Genomic DNA, 17,257 nt, shown 5'->3' with positions numbered 1-17,257 from the left:
CCCCTCTCCAGACTACGAGACTGCTGTTTAAGCTCGTTAGCCAAACTTTGCTTGTTCAGTTTTATTTTCAAGGTTACTAGTCTGTTGTTTGAGCTCAATAGCGAAACGACTAATATCATCAGATTGTTTTCCCATATTAGTTTCACATCATTAAAATTTTTGTTTATCTCCGCAAAATTGTTTTTATGGTACTTTCTGTCCTACTTCCTCCATATACTCCTTCTGTTTTCTGGTCTCAACAGACATCAGACCAAGTTTGGCATCTGCTTCCACATCTTCCTGTTCATTTACATTAAATAAACTCACACCAAACAAATGAGTATCACTCAAATCGTTCAGTTGATTACTGTCAATAGTTGCATCTGTAGAAGCATTTGTTCCAGTTCTGCGCCAACAACTGGAAATAACTGAGGTACATTCTCCACTGGAACAACATTATGTATCAGATCCCCTGGTTGTCTTTGGTCAGGAGTGCTTGTTTGATTGAAACTCATACAAAACTTAGCGTCGTCCCTTTCCCTCACATTCACAAAACCATCAGTCTCTTCCAAAATGGCAAGTCTTTCAACACAAGCAAATACCAGACAAAATAAACTTATCTCCAGTTGTCTGCCATATTGGCGGCGTATTGCATCTGTGGGTCCGGTCTCCAGCTTCAGCTACATTATGTGATCAAAGTATCTAGACACCCCCAAAAACATACGTTTTTCATATTAGGTGCATTGTGCTATCACATACTGCCAGATACTCCATATCAGCGACCTTAGTAGTTATTAGACATCATGAGAAAGCAGAATGGGGCGCTCCGCGGAACTCACGGACCTCGAACGTGGTCAGGTGATTGGGTGTCACTTGTGTAATACGTCTGTGCTCGAGATTTCCACACTCCTACCCATCCCTAGGCCCACTGTTTCCGATACGATAGTGAAGTGGAAACGTGAAGGGACACGTACAGCACAAAAGCGTACAGGCCGATGTCTTCTGTTGACTGACAGAGACGCCGACAGTTGAAGAGGGTCGTAATGTGTAATACGCAGACATCTATCCAGACCATCACACAGGAATTTCAAACTGCATCAGGATCCACTGCAAGTATTATGACAGTTAGGCGGGAGGTGAGAAAACTTGGATTTCATGGTCGAGCGACTGCTCATAAGCCACACATCACGCCGGTACATGCCAAACGCCGCCTCGCTTGGTGTAAGGGGCGTAAACATTGGACGATTGAACAATGGAAAAACGTTATGTGGAGTGATGAATCACGGTACACAATGTGACGATCCGATGGCAGGGTGTGGGTATGGCGGATGACCGTTGAACGTCATCGGGGAGAGTGTGTAGTGCCAACGGTAAAATTCGGAGTCGGTGGTGTTATGGTGTGGTAGTGTTTTTCACGGAGGGGGCTTGTACCCCTTGTTGTTTCGCGTGGAACTATCAGAGCACAGATCTACATTGATGTTTAAAGCACCTTCTTGCTGCCGGCTGGTGTAGCCGAGCGGTTCTAGGCGCTTCAGTTTGGAACCGCGCGACCGCAACGGTCGCAGGTTCGAATACTGCCTCGGGCATGGATGTGTGTGATGTCCTTAGGTTAGTTAGGTTTAAGTAGTTCTAAGTTCTAGGGGACTGATGACCTCAGATGTTAAGTCTCATAGTGCGCAGAGCCATTTGAACCATTTTTGAACCTTCTTGCTTCCCACTGTTGAAGAGCAATTCGTGGATGGAAATTGCATCTTTCAACACGATCGAGCACCTGTTCATAATGCACGGCCTGTAACGGAGTAGTTACACGACAATAACATCCTTTAAATGAATTGGCCTGCACAGAGTTCAAATGGTTCAAATGGCTCTAAGCACTATGGGACTTAACATCTGAGGTCATCTGTCCCCTAGACTTAGAACTACTTAAACCTAACTAACCTAAAGACATCACACACATCCATGCCCAAGGCAGAATTCGAACCTGCGACCGTAGCAGCAGCGCGGTTCCGGACTGAAGCGTCTAGAACCGTGTGGTGTCACCGTCAGACACCACACTTGCTAGGTGGTAGCTTTAAATCGGCCGCAGTCCATTAGTACATGTCGGACCCGCGTGTCGCCACTGTGTGATCGCAGACCGAGCGCCACCACAAGGCAGGTCTCTAGATACGGAATAGCACTCGCCCAGTTGTACGACGACTTTGCTAGCGACTACACTGACGAAGCCTTTCTCTCATTTGCCGAGAGACAGTTAGAATAGCCTTCAGCTAAGTCCATGGCTACGACCTAGCAAGGCGCCATTAACCATTTTAAGATAGAGTCTCACTTGTATCATCAAGGAATGCTGTATTCACATGAAGGATTAAAAGTTAAGTATTAACGCAGCTACGTACTTTTCTTGCTACCATTCATTACGTATCCTGTTTCAGACCTCTATCTAGCCTACTTTCGGCTACTTCAGTGTGGCGTAGCAGTCTTGTTACGCCACAACAAACCGCTCTTGTCACAGCGGCCGGACCTGCACAGAGTCCTGACCTGAATCCTACAGAACACCTTTGGGACGTTTTGGAACGCCGACTTCGTGCCAGGCCTTACCGACCGACATCGATACCTCTCCTCAGTGCAGCACTCCGTGAAGAATGGGCTGCCATTCCCCAAGAAACCTTCCAGCACTTGACTGAACGTATGCCTGAGACAGTGGAAACTGTCATCAGGGCTAAGGGTGGGCCAACCTCATATTGAATTCGAGCATTATCGATGGAGGGCGCCACAAACTTGTAAGTCATTTCCAGCCAGATCACTTAGTGTAAATCAGTTTCAGCGCCCTCATCAGCGCCATACATTGTCACTGCTGCTCTGCTGCCAGCTGCATCAAACGCTGTCACGTCCAATTCTACACTCCGTCCTCTGTCATCTTGATAGTGCTTGACATCCGTTTCCCATCACAAAGTGCCAGTCCTCTAGGACTCGACATTCTTTTTCCTTGTGCCCTGTATCATACTATCACTTGCTCACTGTGCTACACCGTTCTCTGCGAGAATTACTGTCGATCGCGGTTTCGACCAAATATGGCATTTCATCCCTAGCAGATTATGTACCAGTCACAACACAGTGATTTATTAAACCAAGAAATTTAGAAAACACACTAATATCGAAGTATTCTTTTCTTTACTTAACTGAGTATCGTAGTATTTTTTGTTTCCCAGTACCATAAACTGGCGAAATGCACTTTAAAAAGTTACCCCTGAGCATTTGACTCACTCATGCTGTCTAGATACAATTCCCTCACTATTATATATACAGTTAATAAACATGACAATATTCTAAACAAATAAACATCGTCTGGATCAGAACTTTTTTTTACCGACAAGCGGTTTCAATCTGTACTGCAGATCATCTTCAGGTCAGGCATCGCAAAGTGCACTTTCTCAGCGTTGTGTGAAACTAACGAGTTTATGTTAGCTTCACACAACGTTGACAAACTGCATTTTGCGGCGCCAGAAATGAAGATCTGCAGTGTAGAGTGAAACCTGTTGTCGTTAAATAAAAATTTGTGATCAAGACGCTGTTTGTTTATTTGTTACAACAACAGGGTCACGGTTCATAAGACATGGTATCAGTTATGAAGTAACAATATTCATCTCTCATATTACTTCACACTGACAATAATACCTAAACATATTAAACGATCAATAATTAATAAAGGACTTAATATTCACAGAAGATAACACTTAGCTTCCAAAATACACTTGACTGTTTAGGAATTAATAGTCTGTACGATAGCGACATCATTCGGCCACAGCTGTTACTGGGTATCACAAGAGCACATATGTTACAGCAGTATGATGACTCGTACCTGCGTCAGGCTTACTGTTATTGTTAACTGCCACAGGCGTGATGTAAAGGCGCTACGCCCCAAAACGTCTGAAGAAACTCTCGAACTACGCCCGACATGTTCGGTCTGACACGAACTCAAAGGAAATATTGCTCCAGCGCAACAATACACGCAACACACAAATCTCAGATCCAGGAAAAAATCGCCAAATTATGTTTGACACCATTGCCTAATCCACCCTACAGCCCAGACCTGGCACCCTCGGACTTCCATCTGTTTGGACCAGTTAAGGGTCCTCTATGTGAGACACAGTATGAAGATGATAAGATCGTGATCCATGCAGTGAAAACATGACTATGAGCACAGGACAAGAGCTTTCACCACCAGGGGATACATGCTCTTAAACAACCCTGGTGTAAGGCCTTAGAATGTCATAGACATTACGTAGAAAAATAGTGTATGAAAGAGAATGTTGATTGAAATTTTCAATAAATCATAACTCTTAAGAAGATGTGAGAAAATGTCATGGGGCATTATTTGTTGAACACGTCTTGTGCATATCTCACTGGTATCACTTTATCCTTGAGATATCGGCCTAATATTAATTAACACCATAGATTCCTTTACAGCTTCTTCTTTTTCTTCTTCTTAGCCTTTCCCCATTTCTCTACAGTATTCGTGTTTATTATATGGATTGTGACACTGTAATGTTACTGATGGTTGGTGGCCAAATGCCTTTCTTGATACCATCACTCTCCCTGAGACGGAATCTGTGAACGCCATCTGTCTGCATCTAGAAAAAAATCCTATGTTCAAGTGTGACAACTGTTTACAAATGTTTGTGCGGCGTTTATTGGAGACGCAACCAGGATATCAGCCCAGTATTTACCTAGTACGAAGTGGGAAACCGCCTAAAAACCACATCCAATTAGGCTGGTTCACCAGCTCTCATCGTTAATCTGCATGGCTTATTCGATCTGAGGCACGCAGGTCTTCCTGAACCCTGGAAGCGGCGCGTTAACGCGCTCGGTTATCCGGGCCGGTCATATGAATTCATTTACATGTTCCTTCAGGACAAAATACTCTGAATTCGTAACCTAAAAATTGTCCATTCTATCTTCACCTCATTTCAAAAATTCCTATTATATCCACTCTGTGTTAATTCTCGTTTCCTCCTTCAGATCCTCTAACTTCCTCACTTGTAAGAGGGTCTTACCATGCCATTTCCCTATTCTTAATCTTCTGTGCTTCTTCATTTCAGTGGAACCTTTCTGAGCATATCCCACCCAAACACCCGAATGGAAGCACGTTTTACACCTGGAATTAGTTATTACCTTGGCACGGCTCATCATGTTGTTTATGCAGTTTTCTTGTTGACTCTGAAAGTATGTTAGCTTCTTGTAGCTTTCAACATGTCATAAGAGGCTTCCCTTGCGTTGGGAACAGATGCTTTTGGTGGCCACTGCTTACACAGAGAACAGATGTCACCAGATTATTTATACTGAGCCGGCCGGGGTGGCCGGGCGGTTCTAGGCGCTACAGTCTGGAACCGCGCGATCACTACGGTCGCAGGTTCGTATCCTGCCTCGGGCATGGCGGTGTGTGATGTCCTTAGGTTAGTTAGGTTTAAGTAGTTCTAAGTTCTAGGGGACTGATGACCTCAGAAGTTAAGTCCAAAAATGGTTCAAATGGCTCTGAGCACTATGGGACTTAAGTTCTGAGGTCATCAGTCCCCTAGAACTTAGAACTACTTAAACCTAACTAACCTAAGGACATCACACACATCCATGCCCGAGGCAGGATTCGAACCTGCGACCGTAGCGGTCGCGCGGTTCCAAACTGTAGCGCCTAGAACCGCTCGGCCACTCTGGCCGGCAGTTAAGTTCCATACTGCTCAGAGCCATTTGAACCATTTGTACTGATGTTTTCTTCACTGTGGTAACATCAATCCCCCTAAAAGTCCTAGCAACCCAAAACCGTTGGCTTCCGGAGTAATGGATTATTTACTGACAACCAATGCTCAGCACTAGCAGTTTGCCATCTGGTTACCGATCGATTCACCCCTCCTCCTTTCACATTCTGGGCTTCGTATCAGTCTATGGCAGACTTCCAACAATGTTTTAATACAATAATAACGATTGTTCAGTTTTCATGCACTGTATAGAATATTTCCATGCAACAATAATAATTTCTTTATATCAGTGAATTGTACACAACATTAGCATAGCGTCCAACAAACTGCAATTCGGAGAAATATACGCTTCGTTTTGTGTCTGTGGTACCATCACTATTAGCACAAATGTAAGTATACTAGCCGACAGTGGCCGCTGGCTTGACTACATGCCGGGGAAAATGGCTCTCAGCACTATGGGACTCAACATCTGAGGTCATCAGTCCCCTAGAACTTAGAATTACTTAAACCTAACTGACCTAAGGACATCACACACATCCATGCCCGAGGCTGGATTCGAACCTGCGACCATAGCGGTCGCGCGGTTCCAGACTGAAGCGCCTAGAACCGCTCGGTCACTTCAGTCGGCCAAGGCGGGGAGCTGAAGCCCGTAAGAGGAAACGAAACTCAATATGCGAGTCAGTTTACAGGGTAGTAGGGAGTTCAAAAATCACCTAGAGACGAGCGCACAGAGAAAAATGAAACACGACTGGTGTAAGCGACTAAACAATTAACAACTAAACATGCGAAAACAACGCACTGTGCATGCTGAAGGGCAGGTCTGAGGCAATTGAAATAAGCATAAGAACTGATGGGCCAGCCTATCGCCGGCCAGGGTGGCCAAGCGGTTCTAGGCGCTACAGTCTGGAACCGCGCGATCGCTACGGTCGCAGGTTCGAATCCTGCCTCGGGCATGGATGTGTGTGGTGTCCTTAGGTTAGTTAAGTTTAAGTAGTTCTAAGTTCTAGGGGACTGATGACCTCAGAAGTTAAGTCCCACAGTGCTCATAGCCATTTGAACCCAGCCTATCGCCACCTACTTGTAAACAACTGCGTCACTTGTTCAACTCACACAGTGCTATGTGTGCACCTGAAAAGGCTATGTAGAGCTGAAAATGGTCACGTTTGTGCTGTACAAAACCAGAGATGGTGCAAGTTCCCCAGCTGCAGATCTACCCCCAAAATAGGCTACGCTAATGCAGCTGACGCCTTTGGAGCGATGGAAGAATATGGAAGCCAGTTTAAGAGCTGGTCCACTGGCATTAGTGGGGTCATGTACTCATCCTTGGGCAAATGGGGAAATGAAGGCGTTGGTTCCAGTTCCAGGAGCTCTGCCACGGGAATTGCCGGAGCAATTGCTGCCAGCACCACATTCCATGGGCTAAAGGACAACTGCGGTAGGTGCAGCAGTGGGTGTGCAGGCTGCCAGAATTGTGAACCTACTACCAGAAGAATGTTGTGATTGACCCCACACCCTACTGGTGTCGTGGGTCCAACACATCACAGATGTGACAGGTCTGCTGCTCCCTACTGACATCCACTAGAAATATATGCCGATATTTGTGGTCCACCAATACAGCTGCTACTGGCCAAGGGCTCGGGCCCAAATGGTAGCTGCGTGAGGAAAGTGTGGCAAGCCGTGACAATCTGCGTCATGTTACTTGGGGTGCAACAATTCCAAAAGCTGGTGCCCATGCATATTTTCTGGCTGATTGCACATAATAACCAGTGTCCTCCAGTATGTGGCAAAGAAAATAAGACAGTGCATTGTCACAGGATGAGTCAGATACAGACTTCAACATTGGGTCTTGGACATTTGCACAAATTGTTCCAGCTCGGAGTTAGAAGACAGGTGAAATGGAGTGGTAGTGAGATTCAGGATACTGTTGCCCATGCAAAAATCTTCCAAACCCCACAATACAAATTACCGACCATTATTAGATATGAGGTTTCAGGGAGGAGCCCACAATAGCAAAAGTCCTGGACAGTGACCGAATAGTATCCATCAACGTCATGGAAGACAATTTGGCAACATATAGCATACAGGAAATTGTACAATGCATCCATTACCATCAGTCACAGGCTTCCCAAGAAATGCCTGCAAGACAGTATGGCAACATACAGGAAATTGGATGCGCATTCACTACCAACAACTACACGTTTTTCAACTACATGTTGCCCACAGAGTTGACATGAACCTAAGACTGGTCAAGGGCAAAACTGACATAATGGTGCAGCCTGCCTCTGTACACAGGCTGCACAAACTGTTCAATGTTGAGATCGATTGCCAACCAGTGTATGTGTTGCCGTACCAAAGACTTCATACGAGACGTACCCTAGTAAAAAGCGAGCATCGAGTATACAAGGACGACAGTAGTGGCACAAAGCCCCCATGAGCACTTTTTTAGTGCAGGTTGCCTACATCAGGGGCAAACCTATTGTTCTCCTTTGATTGACAGGTCATTGACCTATTGTTTTCCTTTGTTTGACCGGTCCTAAACCTATTTCTCTGCTAAAAGGACCCGTCCTTTCAACTGACAGATCCTTAACCTATTGTCCCCCCCCCCCTCTTGCTGCCACAGGTACACTTTCAGGTCTGAGTTATTCGAATAGCCCCTTCTCACTCTTATCAGTTTGAATGATTGCTTAACTAAATTGATCAATTAATTCACCTCTCCACCTCTGGTAAAACCCCCATCTCTCCCCCTCCTCTACCTGGAAACTGACGGCTCTGTGGTGGAGAGGAAGGATCTCACGAAGGGAAATTCAAGGTTATATATTTACACCACTGGCCATTAAAATTGCTACACCAAAAAGAAATGCAGATGATAAACGGGTATTCATTGGACAAATATATTATACTAGAACTGTCATGTGATTACATTTTCACACAATTTGGGTGCATAGATCCTGAGAAATCAGTACCCAGAACAACTACCTCCGGCCGTAATAACGGCCTTGATACGCCTGGGCATTGAGTCAAACAGAGCTTGGATGGTGTGTACAGGTACAGCTGCCCATGCAGCTTCAACACGATACCACAGTTCATCAAGAGTAGTGACTGGCGTATTGTGACGAGCCAATTGCTCGGCCACCATTGACCAGAAGTTTTCAATTGGAGAGAGATCTGGAGAATGTGCTGGCCAGGGCCGCAGTCGAATATTTTCTGTATCCAGAAAGGCCCGTGCAGGACCTGCAACATGCGGTCGTGCATTATCCTGCTGAAATGTAGAGTTTCGCAGGGACCAAATGAAGGGCAGAGCCACAGGTCGTAACACATCTGAAATGTAACGTCCACTGTTCAAAATGCCGTCAATACGAACAAGAGGTGACCGAGACGTGTAACCAATGGCATCCCATACCATCATGCCGAGTGATACGCCAGTATGGCGATGACGAATACACGCTTCCAATGTGCATTCACCGCGATGTCGCCAAACACGGATGCGACCATCATGATGCTGTAAACAGAACCTGGAATCATCCGAAAAAGTGACGTTTTGCCATTCGTGCACCCAGGTTCGTCACTGAGTACACCATCGCAGGCACTCCTGTCTGTGATGCAGCGTCAAGGGTAACTGCAGTCATGGTCTCCGAGCTGATAGTCCATGCTGCTGCAAACGTCTTCGAACTGTTCGTGTAGATGGTTGTTGTCTTGCAAACGTCCCCATCTGTTGACTCAGGGGTCGAGACATGGCTGCACGATCTGTTACAGCCATGCGGATAAGATGCCTGTCATCTCGACTGCTAGTGACACGAGGTCATTGGAATGCAGCACGGTGTTCCGTATTACCCTCCTGAACCCACCGATGCCATATTTTGCTAACAGTCATTGGATCTCGACCAATGCGAGCAGCAATGTCGCGATACGATAAACCGCAATCGCGATAGGCTACAATCCGACCTTTATCAAAGTCGGAAACATGATGGTAAGCATTTCTCCTCCTTACACGAGGCATCACAACAACGTTTCACCAGGCAATGCCGGTCAACTGCTGTTTGTGTATGAGAAATCGGTTGGAAACTTTCCTCATGTCAGCACTTTGTAAGTGTCGCCACCGGCGCCAACCTTGTGTGAATGCTCTGAAAAGTTAATAATTTGCGTATCACAGCATCTTCTTCCTGTCGGTTAAATTTTGCGTCTGTAGCACCTCATCTTCGTGGTGTAGCAATTTTAATGGCCAGTAGTGTATTAAAAAAAATCAATTTGCAGGGGTTGGATTTCTCTTCCTCATCATTCTCTGCTGTTTGGAAAGATGCAGGTTTTGTAAGAAGTAATTAAATCAATCGCCCTTCTTTTTATTCAAATTGTGCAAGGAATACCCTCTTGAAACACTCATCACATGTAATTCACAGTTAAAATCTTTCAATTGCAAAGCACACACCGCCCGCCATCCCCTGTCCACTGGACCACATGGAATGCAACCGCACACTTTGCCAGGAGTCGGTATGCACTGGCGGCCCCTGCAAAGTGACGACACAGCTGTCAGCTGTCGAAACACGCACAGGTGTCAGGTCAGGTCTCGCAAGGATGAGGCGGCAGCATCTCTTTCATACATGACACCCGAGAAATACCTGTTGAAACAGGTGTTCGCCTAGGCACCGTTGCTGGCGCGATGACACATAGCTGCGGGTCCAGCTCACGATGTGTCTGCATAGCGGCTCACCCTCACAGAAGCAGCTAAAAGGTTCTCAATGTTATACTGTCACATGTCTATGTAAATAACAGCCAAGTCTCCCTCTGAACCCGCTATAGAAATCTTTTTCAATGCTTTCCAGAATGACACATGATGCATTCTTCCTCACGATCCTAACAGGACAACCCATCCATTACTTATCAGTCCCTTCTCGGAATTTGTAAAGTGTCGCAGAAATAGTTAATGGTGTTTATTGTTGTTGTTGTAGGAGCATTCGTGATGTCTCAGCTTGTCTGCATGGAAATGCTTGTCCTAACAGGACCTGTTTACGAAAATAGCTCTGAATAACACTGAATGCATTCTTCGTGATGATCATAACGGGACAGCCCATCCGTCACTAAATTTACCTGTCAAACTGTGGCAGCTGCCGGTGTCAGAGCAATGTGACTTTCAGTGGCAAAACCATTTTGTACAGATCGCTCTATTACACAGACAGTTAAACCCTGCAAAAGTCGTCCACAGATCATCAAATACATCCCACGTACCCACTGTGCCGCAGTGCAGCGCCGATGGAGAAAACTGCAGCCTTAAACTTGCCCTATCACCATAGCCGTGGAAGTGTGTGTCAGTCAGAGAGAGGCCAGCCGGCTGTGGACGACCCCCCACCCCAGGAGTTCGAACACTGTCAGTACTCCCAGTGCAAACACTCATCGTATTGAATCTTCTCAAATTTCCGCAGAGTATAGATGCGACACACGCGGTCCCGAAGGCAACTCAACTCAAACTCGGTATTAGTTCCATATTTACCTGTTCAGGGGGAGCCATGAGCCAAATCGGAAGCTTTCTCAGACTCACTGAATCACTGTACAAAGGATGGGCCAGCCCCAGCTCGGAACAAAGGCATCCGCTGAGATGCTGTTTCTATCCCAAACCTGCTTGCTTGCTGCTGTGCTTTCTACGGCCATCTCCAGACTCACAAGAATATTGGGAACCAGGCACATATTTATCAATGTAACTACAATTGAATATTAGGACTGCTGCTGCTGTCTGACGCCGAGAAACGTACTAGAAATGTCTCGTCTTGACAGCCGTGGTTCTGGTACGAATCTCAATATCTATAGCGCACATAATTTTCCACGTAAAAAGAAAATCTTTCATTCCCCTTATGGCTATCAATGTACTGTATCTATACCTCCCTCACGATAGGACACACAGTAACGACCACCAGACACTCGTACATGTACCGCGAAGACAGTTGTACAAAGGCTGGGTCGATTCCCCTTGGCACAAGGCGTCACTGGTCCTGGCCCTGACCTGTTTGCTTGCTTGCTTGCTTCCTACACCCCTCTCCAGACTCTTGCATTACAAGAACACATGTACACTCCTGGAAATGGAAAAAAGAACACATTGACACCGGTGTGTCAGACCCACCATACTTGCTCCGGACACTGCGAGAGGGCTGTACAAGCAATGATCACACGCACGGCACAGCGGACACACCAGGAACCGCGGTGTTGGCCGTCGAATGGCGCTAGCTGCGCAGCATTTGTGCACCGCTGCCGTCAGTGTCAGCCAGTTTGCCGTGGCATACGGAGCTCCATCGCAGTCTTTAACACTGGTAGCATGCCGCGACAGCGTGGACGTGAACCGTATGTGCAGTTGACGGACTTTGAGCGAGGGCGTATAGTGGGCATGCGGGAAGCCGGGTGGACGTACCGCCGAATTGCCCAACACGTGGGGCGTGAGGTCTCCACAGTACATCGATGTTGTCGCCAGTGGTCGGCGGAAGGTGCACGTGCCCGTCGACCTGGGACCGGACCGCAGCGACGCACGGATGCACGCCAAGACCGTAGGATCCTACGCAGTGCCGTAGGGGACCGCACCGCCACTTCCCAGCAAATTAGGGACACTGTTGCTCCTGGGGTATCGGCGAGGACCATTCGCAACCGTCTCCATGAAGCTGGGCTACGGTCCCGCACACCGTTAGGCCGTCTTCCGCTCACGCCCCAACATCGTGCAGCCCGCCTCCAGTGGTGACGCGACAGGCGTGAATGGAGGGACGAATGGAGACGTGTCGTCTTCAGCGATGAGAGTCGCTTCTGCCTTGGTGCCAATGATGGTCGTATGCGTGTTTGGCGCCGTGCAGGTGAGCGCCACAATCAGGACTGCATACGACCGAGGCACACAGGACCAACACCCGGCATCATGGTGTGGGGAGCGATCTCCTACACTGGCCGTACACCACTGGTGATCGTCGAGGGGACACTGAATAATGCACGGTACATCCAAACCGTCATCGAACCCATCGTTCTACCATTCCTAGACCGGCAAGGGAACTTGCTGTTCCAACAGGACAATGCACGTCCGCATGTATCCCGTGCCACCCAACGTGCTCTAGAAGGTGTAAGTCAACTACCCTGGCCAGCAAGATCTCCGGATCTGTCCCCCATTGAGCATGTTTGGGACTGGATGAAGCGTCGTCTCACGCGGTCTGCACGTCCAGCACGAACGCTGGTCCAACTGAGGCGCCAGGTGGAAATGGCATGGCAAGCCGTTCCACAGGACTACATCCAGCATCTCTACGATCGTCTCCATGGGAGAATAGCAGCCTGCATTGCTGCGAAAGGTGGATATACACTGTACTAGTGCCGACATTGTGCATGCTCTGTTGCCTGTGTCTATGTGCGTGTGGTTCTGTCAGTGTGATCATGTGATGTATCTGACCCCAGGAATGTGTCAATAAAGTTTCCCCTTCCTGGGACAATGAATTCACGGTGTTCTTATTTCAATTTCCAGGAGTGTATTTTCACGTGGTTTGCCAGAATATTATACCATTTACGCCATACTTCTCGATATCAAGCACATAGCTGTATCGCTTACATAGCAGTATCACTTGCACAATATAATTCTGAATCTATAGACTGGAAATAATTTCTCTAGAAACCCGAAACTTTAGCGAGGTGGAGTCTGCTGTAAACCACTGAGTAACTAGAAACTTATAGTGTCTTTGAAGACCTTTATGTCAAAAAGCGAAAAAGATAGAGGAAACTGATATTTCCAGTCACGAATACTGATGTCGGTGATGTAAGAATTCCATATCATCCCTATAATTTACAAAGTCAACTAAGGTGTTTCTCATGTCTAGAGAACCAGCAAACGTGTCTTCCACCTGTCTTTCATGTGCTAGATCCACACACCACAATCGATGTTCTCTCAACTAAATAAAGGTGCAAAATGTGCAGAAGCAGTCGACCGGACAATTTACATGGGAGGGAATAATGGTCCTGTGCAAACACATGTCCATATTGAATCTTCTCAAATTACCATGCGATCACAAAAGCTGTCCAACACATACTAAGTATTAGTTCGCTATTCGGCCGTCTAGAGGACGACACTTAAGTCAGCTACATTCCTGCATCCCAACATGCCTTTCCATTCAGACGGCTCCTGCCGTTAGCGGGAAACGTGAATCATTCCCTCCAGAGGCCACCACCACTGCGCGCCATGCAGCCCTAGACAGAATTGTCCTAGGAAACGAGCCACATACATATTTGATCACTATGCTTACAATTAAATATTTCGATCACGGTCTCAATTGGACGACATTCAACAATGAGCGAAATATTGGAAATACAGCCTGTTGACGGCTATGGGCCTGGAAATAGAAATATCTGTACCATTCTTATGACTTCACATACTTTTCCCTTTGTTATCACAGTATTCCATGTCAAATCCATACCTTCCTTACGACTGGGCATAGTTATTTCGTTTGCACATGTTGGAACACACAAACATACATTATAAGCCTGATGCTCAAGGTGAACCTACCACACATCCCCTACTACTAAGTATATTACTTTGCCATTAACTGATTGCTGGCAATACGAAATAATACTGACCAAAAATCAGTGATGGGTGTACATGTCTCATAAGTTTTTACTGCGAGTGCTACCACTGTGTCTTAGAAAGAGAAGTGTAATCGTCTTACAAACCGCCAGATGTTAAAAAAACACGATCACAACTACCATATTACTATCACAGTCGGTCTTGGTTCAACAGGTACACACAAGTATTCATGTTAAAAGCTATACCTGATTTATAAATCGAGATATGGCATTGACTCCGAATGAAGTGGCTTTTCCAGACAAAGCAGTCCCTATGCCTCCTGCAACTGCTGCCATTCCTGCAGCTTTGCGCATGTGATCTTTCCAGTTCAAGTCAGAACTGAGCAGAAGTCAGAGAGAACTATATCTACCACCTTCTCCAACCTGTGTAGAAACAGATTGACCTGAGTTACTGCAGCAGGACTGTGTTTCGACCATTCGGTGGAAATGGGAACATGTTGTCGAAGCTCCGCCAACAGTGTACGATGTGTAAGGTCAGCGTCGAATGAAGCCCGCTCCTTCCACACGAGATAGTATAAAAGGCAGTACGAAACTGCGAGAAGGACGAAGATTTTGCTACTGCATTGTGGGGCGTCTCCAAACTTCATAAGATACCGCAGTCCAAAGCAGATTCGCGTCCCTCAGAGCCTATTCACGTCTATCATCCCAACATTCTATCATCGTTATTCTATACCATCCAACAGAGAAAAATTACGAACTATAAAAGCTCCACTAACTTCAACCGATAAAAAATTCGGTAAGATTTTTGTCGCATCTCTCTCTTCCCATATATCGAAAACAAATACCATTCCTCATATTGCAGTCATATACGAGATCACGGTTTCAGTGCTAGCTGCCCCCCAGAAGATGTTGCCCCTCTACCAAAACTCTTCCTCCATCTCAAACAAGCGAGGCCAGTCAATCATTATGTGGCAACCAACTGCGTACCAGTGGAAGGATGGCATGGAAAAGACGCCGTTGATGTTCTGTAATAATAAGCATCACAGTTGATAGTGCCAACAATTTTAGCAATTTTACAGTAATTTCAACACTGACCAATGATGCGACAGCATGCTTCCCAGTGTCAGTATCATCGCTAAACCGCCCCTCCTCTACTCTGCGAGTATCATTGCGAATGTAGATAGATGACTGTCCAGTACGCCCATTCATTGTTAATTCTCGAACATATACGTCATCCAAATATACCAGACAGCGATCTACGTATTTCTAACACCTTGAGCATAGTGCTTAATTTACGATCTATCTCTGTGTGGATGGGAATCTCAAATCATTCTTGCAGCACCTTTACCGATTTAATCTGCAGCTGATCAGGAGCAGACCGCTACATTCAGCTTCTAGTGATTGAATGGAGCTTGCAGAGTCCTCACCAATCCAAGTGCACTTGATTTCTCCAGATGCGCCCATGTCCAGGATGTTAGCGCTCCTTATCGGTGTATAGTAGTAGATTTGAAAGTGTTGTGATGTAATAGCAGACAGTTAAGAAGAACAAGAAATGGTGGTTTTTGTGCATGGTGGAGCTCCAAACGGATGGAGTTCGAAGCATTTTACGTAAATCAACTACGCTACGAATTTTAAAGTATTGTTCTAGTGTCTGGGGTCAGTACCAGGAGGGTATTGGTACGAGAGAACATAAACACGTGCACTCCTAAGGCTACACAGTTCTGCACTTAAAACAGGCTATAATGTTAGATCACTTCAGTTTCTGACCTACTATTCATGTGGAATGCAGCGCTGTAAATATTCCAGTGTAGCAAATATATTTCCAGCGCATCACATACATCCTTATTGCAGGTTTCTTTACGATAAACTATGGTAACAAGCTGTAAAATGAAAAAAACTGCTTCCTTAAAATATCGATTCTGTGTGACACATACACAATATAGCTTTCCAGAGATATATAGCGTTCACTGTTCACAACCGATCATGGTTCAGAAATTATACTATGCCTGCATCAGTCCTATATAAAATGATAGATAGTAACAGAGAATACCTCTTACAAGGAAACAGATAAAAGCATTGCACCAGCGTCTGACATGTGAAATTACACATCATGCCTCCACTAGCTCTGTAAACACCACGCCTGTCAAGCAGATGTATACACAGGGATTGCAGTGTCTCACAAATATCTATCACTAACTTAGAATCACTGAATCATCGATTTTATACCAAAGATGCGACAGGGCAATGAAGTACATAATTAGTACATAAATGAAGTACATAAATCTCCGTTCGTTTAGAGGAATGTGTCGAAACAGGATGGGCACATTTCATCACACATGAGATGGAAGTCCTATGATGACCAAGAGGTTTGCTGTTAACGACCGCAAGTAGACAGTGCTCTAAGTCACATACAGAACACGTGGTTGTATACGAGTCGAACACAGGCTGTCACACAACTGATGCATCCTGACAGAACAGCGGAAGAAATGGTCAAATGACGTGCAGCAACATCTCCCTCTCTAGAATGCATCATCAGTCTGCCATTAAATAGTACCTTGATACAGGTCGATCTCAATCGATCACTCCATCCGCTCTCAGTTATCCCTTATTGCAGATGCCTGTAAGTTTAGAGGCAGATGGTTTTCTGTTTTCCCGAAAAGCGTCAAGTACAGTAGTCAACTCGCGTGTATCACTGTTACCTCAATAGACATACAGTAGAATGCTGCCTTGGCGGAAAAAAGTGACTGTTTCCCTAATTCCCTTCATTCCCATGTCGATGTTTTCTCGGATTCCTCTTGCTGTCGCATATTTGTTCCCGTGTACAAATTGTTCCGCGCCAACCAGAAGCCACTCAAATACTTCCTCAATTTCCCTGCATTTTGGTGCATATTCTCTCAATTTATACGTATTTTCCGTCATTTTTCGGATTTCTATCGATTTTATGTCTCTTCTGCCCATGGATTCATGACATCACTTCTCGTTCCGTGTTCTAAAATTGCCTGTAAGTCTAGTAC

The sequence above is a fragment of the Schistocerca piceifrons genome, chromosome X, assembly GCF_021461385.2.
Source record: "Schistocerca piceifrons isolate TAMUIC-IGC-003096 chromosome X, iqSchPice1.1, whole genome shotgun sequence".
NCBI classification, from domain to species: domain Eukaryota; kingdom Metazoa; phylum Arthropoda; class Insecta; order Orthoptera; family Acrididae; genus Schistocerca; species Schistocerca piceifrons.
The sequence above is the reverse complement of the archived record's forward strand: the minus strand, read 5'-3'. Positions refer to the sequence as shown.